The sequence below is a fragment of the Elephas maximus genome, chromosome 14 (assembly GCF_024166365.1).
Source record: "Elephas maximus indicus isolate mEleMax1 chromosome 14, mEleMax1 primary haplotype, whole genome shotgun sequence".
Classification (NCBI taxonomy): Eukaryota; Metazoa; Chordata; class Mammalia; order Proboscidea; family Elephantidae; genus Elephas; species Elephas maximus.
The window spans coordinates 6,496,548-6,506,267 of record NC_064832.1 but is presented as its reverse complement, the minus strand read 5'-3'; the positions used below and the strand labels follow the sequence as shown (position 1 = coordinate 6,506,267).

The following is a 9,720-nucleotide window of genomic DNA, read 5'->3' as shown; positions in this document are numbered from 1 at the left end:
TCTTGTTTAATCCCATTTCACCAGTGCCTATAACAGTGTCACATACAGAGTTAAAGCATTAAAGCCCTTGTTCAATAAATGAATAAATAAATAAATAAGTGGATGTATGCATTTTGCTCTATATTATAGTTCGGTCATCATATGTATTTTCCTGATATTATGTATTATATGGTAAATTATATTTCATGTGCATTTTATTTCAGAATATTAAAAAGGTACTAAAAATTTGTTATGACATGGGAGCATTGTGTAGACAGGGATTAAATCTATTGCTTTAGAAGATAAAGTTGAAAATGGCAACCATTCTCTTGCTTTTACACGGCAAATCCACCCAGTTCCAATAATAAATCTTTAGTTATTTCTGAGAAGTGTAGAAACCAAGGCATTGTTACATTTATTTATTTTGTAAACATTTCTTTGAGCTTACTTCTCTCTAGACAGTAGGCTAATCAAATCATGTTGTTCAGTTTCAAACTATAAAGGGTTCCTAAAGTCATATTTTCTGTACAAATGTCTATTTTCCCAGCACTCTTCTCATGGCCCCCATGACCTCCTTATTCCTCAGACTGCAGATAAATGGGTTCAGAAGAGGTGTAATGATACTGTAAAATACTGCCACCACTTTATCTTCCTCAGGGTAATGCAAGGAATGTGGCCTTGTATAGGTGGAGAGAGTAGCCCCATAGAATAGGCTTGCCACAATCAGATGAGAGGAACACGTGGAGATGGCTTTTGTCTGACCTTTACCTGAGCTCATCTGGTACACCACAAAAAGCACTCAGGCATAGGAAGCCAGAATGGCCATGAATGGTAGTAGCAGAACGATAAGGACACTAAAGAGGACAGTATACTCATACTGGGAGGTGTCCTGACACACCAAAGGCATTAGAGATGGAATTTCACAGAAAAAGTGGTTAATGATCCGAGATGTACAGAATGGAAGTTGAAATACATGCAATGTATGTATTAAAGCATTGATAGAACTACTGGCCCATGCACATGTGACCATGGACAAACAGATCGTCTTGCTCATGAGCACAGGATAATGTAAAGGGTGACAGATCACTACGTATCTATCATAAGACATGAAACCAAGAAGAAGAGCTTCAGTTCCACCAAGGTTCAAAACCACAAAGGTTTGAATCTTACAGTCTAAAGAAGTAATAGTCTTATCATTTGACAGAAAGTTTGCTGCCATCTTGGGTACCGTGGTGGAGATGTACATCGTGTCAATGAAGGAGAGCTGACTGAGGAGGAAGTACATGGGAGTGTGGAGCGGAGTACCCAGTCGGATGAGGTGGATCAGTATGATATTCCCCATCAAAGTCACTGAGAAAAGGCCCGCAATGGTAACAAAGAGGACGGTGTTCATTTGGCCATATTGGAAAAAGCCAAGAAGTATAAATTCTGTTCCAAAAGTTTGATTTTCTGTCTTCATGGCTTAGATAAAAATAAAGCAGACAATATCTGAAAATTCAATGTAAACAACATTGAATGTCCTTCAGAAGAAAACAAAATGATTATTAAATGCAGTAGAATTTCCTTGAATCACTTTAGGTGACTATTTCTCCCCGTTTCTATACACTGAATCTGTCTGTTGAGCAATGGCCAATTTGAAAAAAAAAAAAAAAAATTATCATTTTTTTTTTTTTTATTTCTTACAGAATAAAAATATTATCTGGAAATAAACATTTAGATGATTTGCCAACATGAGTCTTTTCTCTCCTTTTAAATATCTTCAAGATGAGAGATTGGAGATGTGCTTACTTGGTATGAGAAAAAAAATCTTTCACTCCATTCATTTAAATAATTAAACATGACAGTGATGTTCAAATATGGTATAATATTCTTACGAAAAGAATTTCTTTCTCCATTTCTCAATTTTGAAATTATATTGGCTATAGGTTGTAATAAATGTTATGTTACCATTTGTATGTCAGGAATACTACAACTCTTATAAATGAATTGGTGGTTATTTCTATAATATCTGTAATTGCATGCGGAAATTTGTTGCCCAGGCAAAAAACAAATATGCAAGACCTTTAAGCAGGGCTGGAGAAAGAAACATTAAAATGTTACATTAGCAATTATTAATCTAAGTTTAACTCAAGGAACATGTCAAGAATGGCATTTTGAATTTGACTTGGTCCTTTTATATTAATAGGGGAAATTTACATTTAAACTGCACTTGGACGAAATGTCAGTTAGTAAAATGTTATTACTTGCTCCTCAGTTGAGATATGGAGTCAAAAGGTATTGATGCCCCATTAAAACTTGAAAGTTTTAGATAATTGTTATTACAAATATTGCTCAACAAAGTTGAGAAATTAAAATTATTTTCAGTAAAAACTAGTCAGCTTTAATATAAAGTGTGACAAATAAGAAAACTAATTGACAATACCAACTGTTGATTACACATACATGCAAATATAAATACAATTCTAGCATATAGAATTCAATGATCTGTCATAAAGTTATATTTATTGTTGACCTGACTATACTTGGTCCAAGGTGCAGTCACTTATGCTAAGCCCCACATCAGCAAACCAAACCTAAGTCTAGTTCCTACAAATGCCTGACCTTCCCAGAAGCCAAAATGTGAGTTAACCAATTAAGACTTGCCTGCTGAGCTTAACCTAGTTCAAAACGTTCCATTAATCCCATCCCCATCACCAGAACTGTTAAAAACAAAATTTTTACAAAATTAAATTTGTATAAGAACTCATAACCTGTAGTTGCTATTCATGAATTAGAAAGCTCTTGTCTGAAACTTCCCATTCATAAATTGCAAGTTAAACTTATGGGTTCATATACAAACCTAATCTTGTAGAAATTTGGTTTTTAACATTATCTATAGTCAGCCAAGTTGGTATAAACTAAGGCACATTTGACTGTAAGTAGTCATATCATTAAGTTATATAGGAAAGATACTACACACATTTCATATATTCTAAAAAGCTTTGATCCTATTGAACCGTCATTCTTCATTATAGGCCTTTCTCTAAAACAGCAAACACAGTGATATAAAATAATGATGGATGTTTGTATAATTCAGGAAAAAACAAAGACTTATTCTAACAACGTTATGATTTTTTTGAATGTTCTAACCCATGAAATAGAATATGACAAAAATAACAACACAAAAAAGAAAAAAATTTTTTCTATTTAAAAGCTTTACTGTTTTTGAAAACCTAATAAATGAAAAACACTTTACTTGCTAAAAGTGTTCGATAAATTGTATAAATTATAATTTATAGTTAACAACATTCTAATACATTATATTTTTAATATTCTTAAAATTTTTCACCTTAGTAATAACAATACTCAATGACAATAAAATATTATTTAAATATGGTTATCGAAAAAACTGGTTTATGTTTTAAAAATATCAAATGCAAACACACGTAACTGAAAGGACAAAATAAATGTCATTGCAAGCTAGTTCACTGTAAACCAATTGATGTAAATACAATCTAAATTTCAAGATAGGTTATATATTTCAGACCATGAAGCAATTTTTTAATAAAAATCTGAAAGAAAATGATCAAGTTAAAAATAAAAATGAAAAAAAATGTCGATAAGAGAATGAAGGGAGGAAATACAACATGTAAAATTTTATGGATATAAACATGATAAAATAGCATGATAATTGGGCGTGATAGAAAAACAGGAAAGTAAGAATACAATAGCTGTAGAAGTTATAAGGAGTCTTGATCCTGGTGTAGTGATTTTAGCACTGAGCTGGTAACTGAAAGGCAGGCGGTAGTTGGAACCCACCAGCTGCTGAACAGGAGGAGAAAGATGTGGCCGTCTGCTCCTGTAAAGATTTACAGCCTCGGAAACCCTGTGGGGCAGTTCTACTCTGTTCTATAAGGTCACTATGAGTTGCAATTGACTCCATGGCAGTGGGTTTATAGAAGTTATGTAATTATTATATGACTATATATCATCAATAAATTATATACTCTGCGACTATATATCGTCAATAAATTATATACTCTGCCCATTGCCTTGGAGTCAATTCCAATTCATAGTGACCCCCGGGCAGAACAGAACTGCCCCATAGGATTTCTAAAGCTACAATCAGTACAGAAGGAGCCCTGTTTGTGCTGTGGTTATGTGATTGGCTGATAACAGAAGAGTTGGTGGTGTGATCCTACTAGGTGCTTTGAGGGAGAAAAATGTGGCAGTCTGCTCCTGTAAAGATTTACTGCCTTTGAAACCTACTTTGTCCTATAGGGTCACTATGAGTTGGAATCTACTGGATGGCAGTGGGTTAATCTTTATGGAAACAGACTGCCACATCTTTCTCCCTTGAAGTTCCTGGTAGGTTCCAACCCCTGACCTTTGGGTTAAAACCCAGTGCTTAACAACTGTACAGCCAGGGCTCCTTCAATAAAATATGTAGGGAAGTCTGTTCTTTTTGTGAATTTGATCGTCTGTTCTTCATTTTCTCCCACTCTGTCCAGGACTTTCTGTTGTAATCCCAGTCAGAGCAGAACCCTGGAGACTATGGCCCCTGGAGATCCTTCTAACTCAGAACTGAAGCCACCCCTGAAGTTTACCTTTCAGCCAAAGGTAAGACAGGCCTATAAAACGAACAGTATATGACATCAAATGGGCTACACCTGCCAAAAAACAGAGAAGAGAAGGCAGGAAGGGACAGGAAAATTGGACAAATGGAATGTGGGAATGTGGGGTGGAAAGGGGGAGAGTGCTGACACAATAGGGATTGCAGCCAATGCCATGAAAAAAATTGTGTATAAATTTTTGAATGACAAAGTAATATAAACATATATATGGAAGGAAAAATTTATTAAAAAAAAAGAAAATGGGAACACTGGCAACAATTTCCAATCTATTGGAATGCTCATTTCACCAGGTGGGGGCCGTTATTTTGATTTTGTAGTTTTTACCCCAAAAAATTTCATGTAAAGAATTATAAATCTAAACAAGAACCCAAATTAAATCCTTAGAACAAATAAAAAATTTTAATATCACAAATAAAATCCAATTTACCAAAAATTAATAATAAAAATGAAAAGAGCTGACTAAGCAGAAGAAAATACACAAATAAGTGATACATTGAAAATGAAATAGAGGCTTAAAATAAAGAAATAATCCAAAAATATTAAAACCTAGTTAAACAAAACAACTTTATTAAATTATTAGGCCAAAAATGTTGTGAGCAACGTTATCAGACATGCAGTAGCATAGTTTTGGTAAAACATGGTAGATCTTTTCAAAACTTGCTGATCATTTCTCATGACCTTTGATCATATTCATACCTGTCGCGGTCGTTGAGTTAGGGCTGCTTACCAAAAGGTTTGCAGCTCGATTCCACCAGCGGCTCCTTGGAAACCATACTGGGCAGTTCTACTCTGTCCTACAGGGTGGCTTTGAGTCAGAATAGACTTGATGGAAGCCGCTTTTTTTTTTTAACTAAGAGTTTCATATTAGGAATTTTTCTCGTGTAATTTATAGAAATACACTAAACATACAGGAGAAATTTGAAATGAAGGGCACATGATGCAAATGGAGAAAGGAACTAAAAACATCAACTTGTTGAGATAATGTGCATGTATTCAAAATCGGTTATGAAAACTAGACAGTTACACATTATATACACACATATATACATACGCATATAAGCATATATATTTCACTAAAAATAAAACAATCTACAAAATATTTTAATACCACTGCATAAGTTTCTCAACAGGTGTTTGTATTGCTTGAAATACTTTACATAGTTTACAACCTTTCACCTTTCTAATAATATTCCTGAACATGACTATGTCCTAAGCATAATACAAAGTGGTAAGGCAAAAATAAGAAAGAAATGTTTTTTCTACCCCAGTCAAGACTATGAGTGATAGCTGCACGGCCTTGTTGCCCAGTAGGGGTTGCATTGGACCTTCAAACCCTAACCCTTATCTCACCTTCCCAAGAAATGTCTTTCACCTTGCTCCTTTGTGGTTGCCACCCCAAGAAAATTTCAATTCAATGTATGGTCAAATCAATCTCACATAACTTACCTTGATACTCATTTTTGCAGAAATTGTTGAAATGTAATCTGAATAATTTGGGCAGCCCAGAAATCATGCAAATCAAGGAAATGAGTGTGCAAAAAAAAAAAAAACACAATACAATCCACTCTACATAATTTATCAAATAAAACACATTCCTTTAAATAGTGTCCCTGAGATTAGTTGTATATTGATCTTTTTGATATGAATTGTAGTAAAGTCTCCGAGGTATTGTAATATTTTAGGTTAAATTCAGAGTAATTAGTGGCCTAAAACAGCTATTTGAGATTTGAATGGTTGTTTTTTTTGTTGTTATGAAGGAGACTGCTCACATCCAGCGGGTCATGTTTCTAAAACTGAAGAATAAGCTACTGCATTGAAAAGCACATTCTTCTTCATTAGATGTGTAGACATCCACATTCTTTTCCAGATATAAAGTAATTAATTTTAAAACTTATTTCAGTTGAGATATATAGTGTCTCATATAGAGATATGTTTCATTTTCCCAGGAAATTTTATTTGAAATAAAACATTAGGTAAGAAGCTGGGGAAGGGGTCTGCAAAATTAAATAGATTTCCCTGTCACCCCACTTGGGGATAGTGTTACATACTCACAGCAAGTCCGTCTTTCACAAAGTTTTAACTTAAATTATATTGTTTGTTGGTTATATATATCAAAGAGTCACAGAGACAAACTGCATATATTATGAATAATCAAGCTACTTTATTTGGCACCTCTACGGGGTGGCAGAGAAATAGATTTGAAAAGAAATCCAAAACTGTAGAAACCTCTAATCTGAAACACATTTCAGGAACTGTTACCACACTACGAGTATGCAAGATTGCCTTTGTTTTTTTTTTTTTTTGCTTCAGACAATAAGCCTTCAATCATTTACCATGAAAAATTTTAATAAAAAAAGAAATGTTCAAACTCATTTTCTCATCCTTATATGAGGCTTTCAACCTCTTGATAGAAATGGGCTGACTGCCTAATCATGGTGGAATTCATATTTTGTTTCTCAGAGGCCTTCTGGGGGAACTAGGTCTCTAGCCCACAATTAAGCACATTGTAGAAATTGTAGGTGATATTTTATGAGGCCTGGTGTCTATACTCCTGGGAGAAAAAAAAAAAGAACAAAGGGTCAAGGCTCAAAATATATTTATTCAAGTGAAAAACAAATCAAATAACTGATCTCAACTGAATGTTAAAAAAAGAAAAACCAGTTAACTCTATTTTACCTTTAAAATATGCGTGTAGATTTAGACTCCACATAATTAGTAATCAGCTAATATTTACTTTGATTTTTTCCTGTACAAAATATGCATGCAATACTGAGAATTATATAATGTAGGAGATATTATGTTAAATACTGCAATAATTTTATTCTCAAAATAAACAAGTTGGCTTGACCATAGAAGTAAGAGACTCAGCTTTCTGGAAGTCCACAGATCCAATATAAATGTTTCAGCCCCTAAAGTTTAAATGTCTCCAAGTTCATAGACAGGAATTTAGATTTTGGCATGATGCCCACTTAAATTTGTTCTATTTGAATGAGATACATTTAATCTGGAAAAATTAAAGTGAAGTGGGATTTTAACCAGCCAATTCTCTTACCTAATTCCATGGGATGACATAAGACAGCTGCTGTGCTCAAGTAGGAAAAAGAAATGTGCAATAACTTAAGAAGAAAGGTGATGTAGGTCAGAGTTTAGAGAGAAAATACATAGGTTAACTCTATCACACACAGACAGAGATTAAGTCACATCAGTAAGCTCTTATCTTCATTTTTCCTCAATTATGTTATTTTATAATTTATAAATTATAATTTATAATAATTATAACATAATTATTCCTTAATTTGAAATATTTTATCTTATTCTCTAAAACACCTTACAAAGAAACTCCAGTCGTCAAACAATCGTTGAGTCAGTCATAGGATAAAACATAAGCATTCTGGAAACCAATCTCAGAGTTTAACTGAAGAATTGAGTCCTATGAATGGTCAACACTTGCCTCACTTTCGTTTACTGCTGGAAATATACCTACAATATCAAGGTGACATTTATAAATTTTGAATAATGTGAAACTTGTACAATTTTTGGCACTTGATTTTAGAACCAGAAAACAAAAATGCAAATATAAAATCAATATGATCTTGGAAGGGTCCTGGACAGGTAAGAAGTATTTGCTCTCTTGATTCAGGTATTAATTATTAATTTTCAAGTGTTACTGGTAATAGCATCTACCACTAATATTGTTTATTAAAAAGTAAATTAGTTAACACATGCAAACAACGTACAACATTGTCCAGAATGCTGCAAACACTCAACAAACAGCTTTAATGATGATTATTATTGATGCTGCTGTTTTTACTGCTTTTTTGATTATTATTTTACATAAACTAAGATTCAGGGATGGAAGCATTGCCTGCACTGCTTTTCTCAAACACAGGCACAAATCCTTTTAACAGCTTTCTACACCCCTGTGTTACATGGTTCTACTAAAAACTCAACAAACAAAAATAGAACAAACTCTCTGCACTGAGAATTACTTAAATAAACTCTCTCTATATAGTTGCTCTCTCTGCTCAGGTTCAAAGACTCTCTCAACAGCATGATCACTGTTGAGGGCTGACCTCCTTCCAGCCAGGGGTAGCCTTCCTACCTAATAGCCAACACAGGGCAAATGAATGTTTTTGCCACCACTTGAGAAGCACTGAGTCTATACACATGGGTGCTTGGGCCCAAATAATGAACCAAGAGAGAATCATTAAGTCTCTTTTCCTCTAAATTTAAGCTCTTCAAATTCATACAAATAAGGAAAAAAAAAGAAAGAAAAGATCATCCAGTTTTTTTGGATCAAGCTTAATGAGAAGTAATTTAAAGCAGATTTAAAGCAAACGTGTCATGAAGAAAACTAATCAAGTGAATCAATTTTTCCCATAGGCATAATTAAGAAGTCATTGACATCTTTTTTCCCTTAAAATCCAGGTCAATTTGAAGTTTGGTGTTGAAGAAATATGAAGCTCAAAAGGGTAATAAGTAAACAGAGAGAGAGAGATAAATAAATGAATGAACACATGCATGGATGGGTGGATGGGTGGATGGGTGGGTGGGTGGGTGGATGGATGGATGGATGGATGGATGGATGGATGGATGGATGGATGGATGGATGGATGGATGGATGGATGGATGGATGGATGGATGGATGGATGGATGGATGGATGGATGGATGGATGGATGGATGGATGGATGGATGGATGGATGGATGGATGGATGGATGGATGGATGGATGGATGGATGGATGGATGGATGGATGGATGGATGGATGGATGGACAGGCATACAGAAAGACTGACATATGAATGAATGAATAGATGAATAAGTAGATAGCTATATCAACAAATCACTAAATAGATGGATAAATAGATAAACAGATAAATAATAACAATTTGGCTTTCCACAACTGTATTTTTGTGTGTTGATCTGATATCCTGCCATTCTGTTGAATTTGTATATTAAATCTAATAGCTTCTCTTTGTTTTTTATTTGTATTGTATATTTGTGGGTGTGTGTATGTGAGAGAGAGAGAAAGAGAGAGAATTCCTTAGGATATTCTATGTATAAGATCTTGTCATCTTGAATAGGAAAAATTTTACTTCTTTCCAAATTCAAATGCCTTTAAAAAAAAA

At 34.0% G+C, this 9,720-nt stretch overlaps 1 pseudogene; it reads right to left on the bottom strand.

Annotated features, from left to right (window-relative positions):
• Window positions 1-514: 514 nt before the first annotated feature.
• LOC126058409 (olfactory receptor 2AK2-like) lies at window positions 515-1,438 on the bottom strand (annotated as a pseudogene).
• Window positions 1,439-9,720: the final 8,282 nt, after the last annotated feature.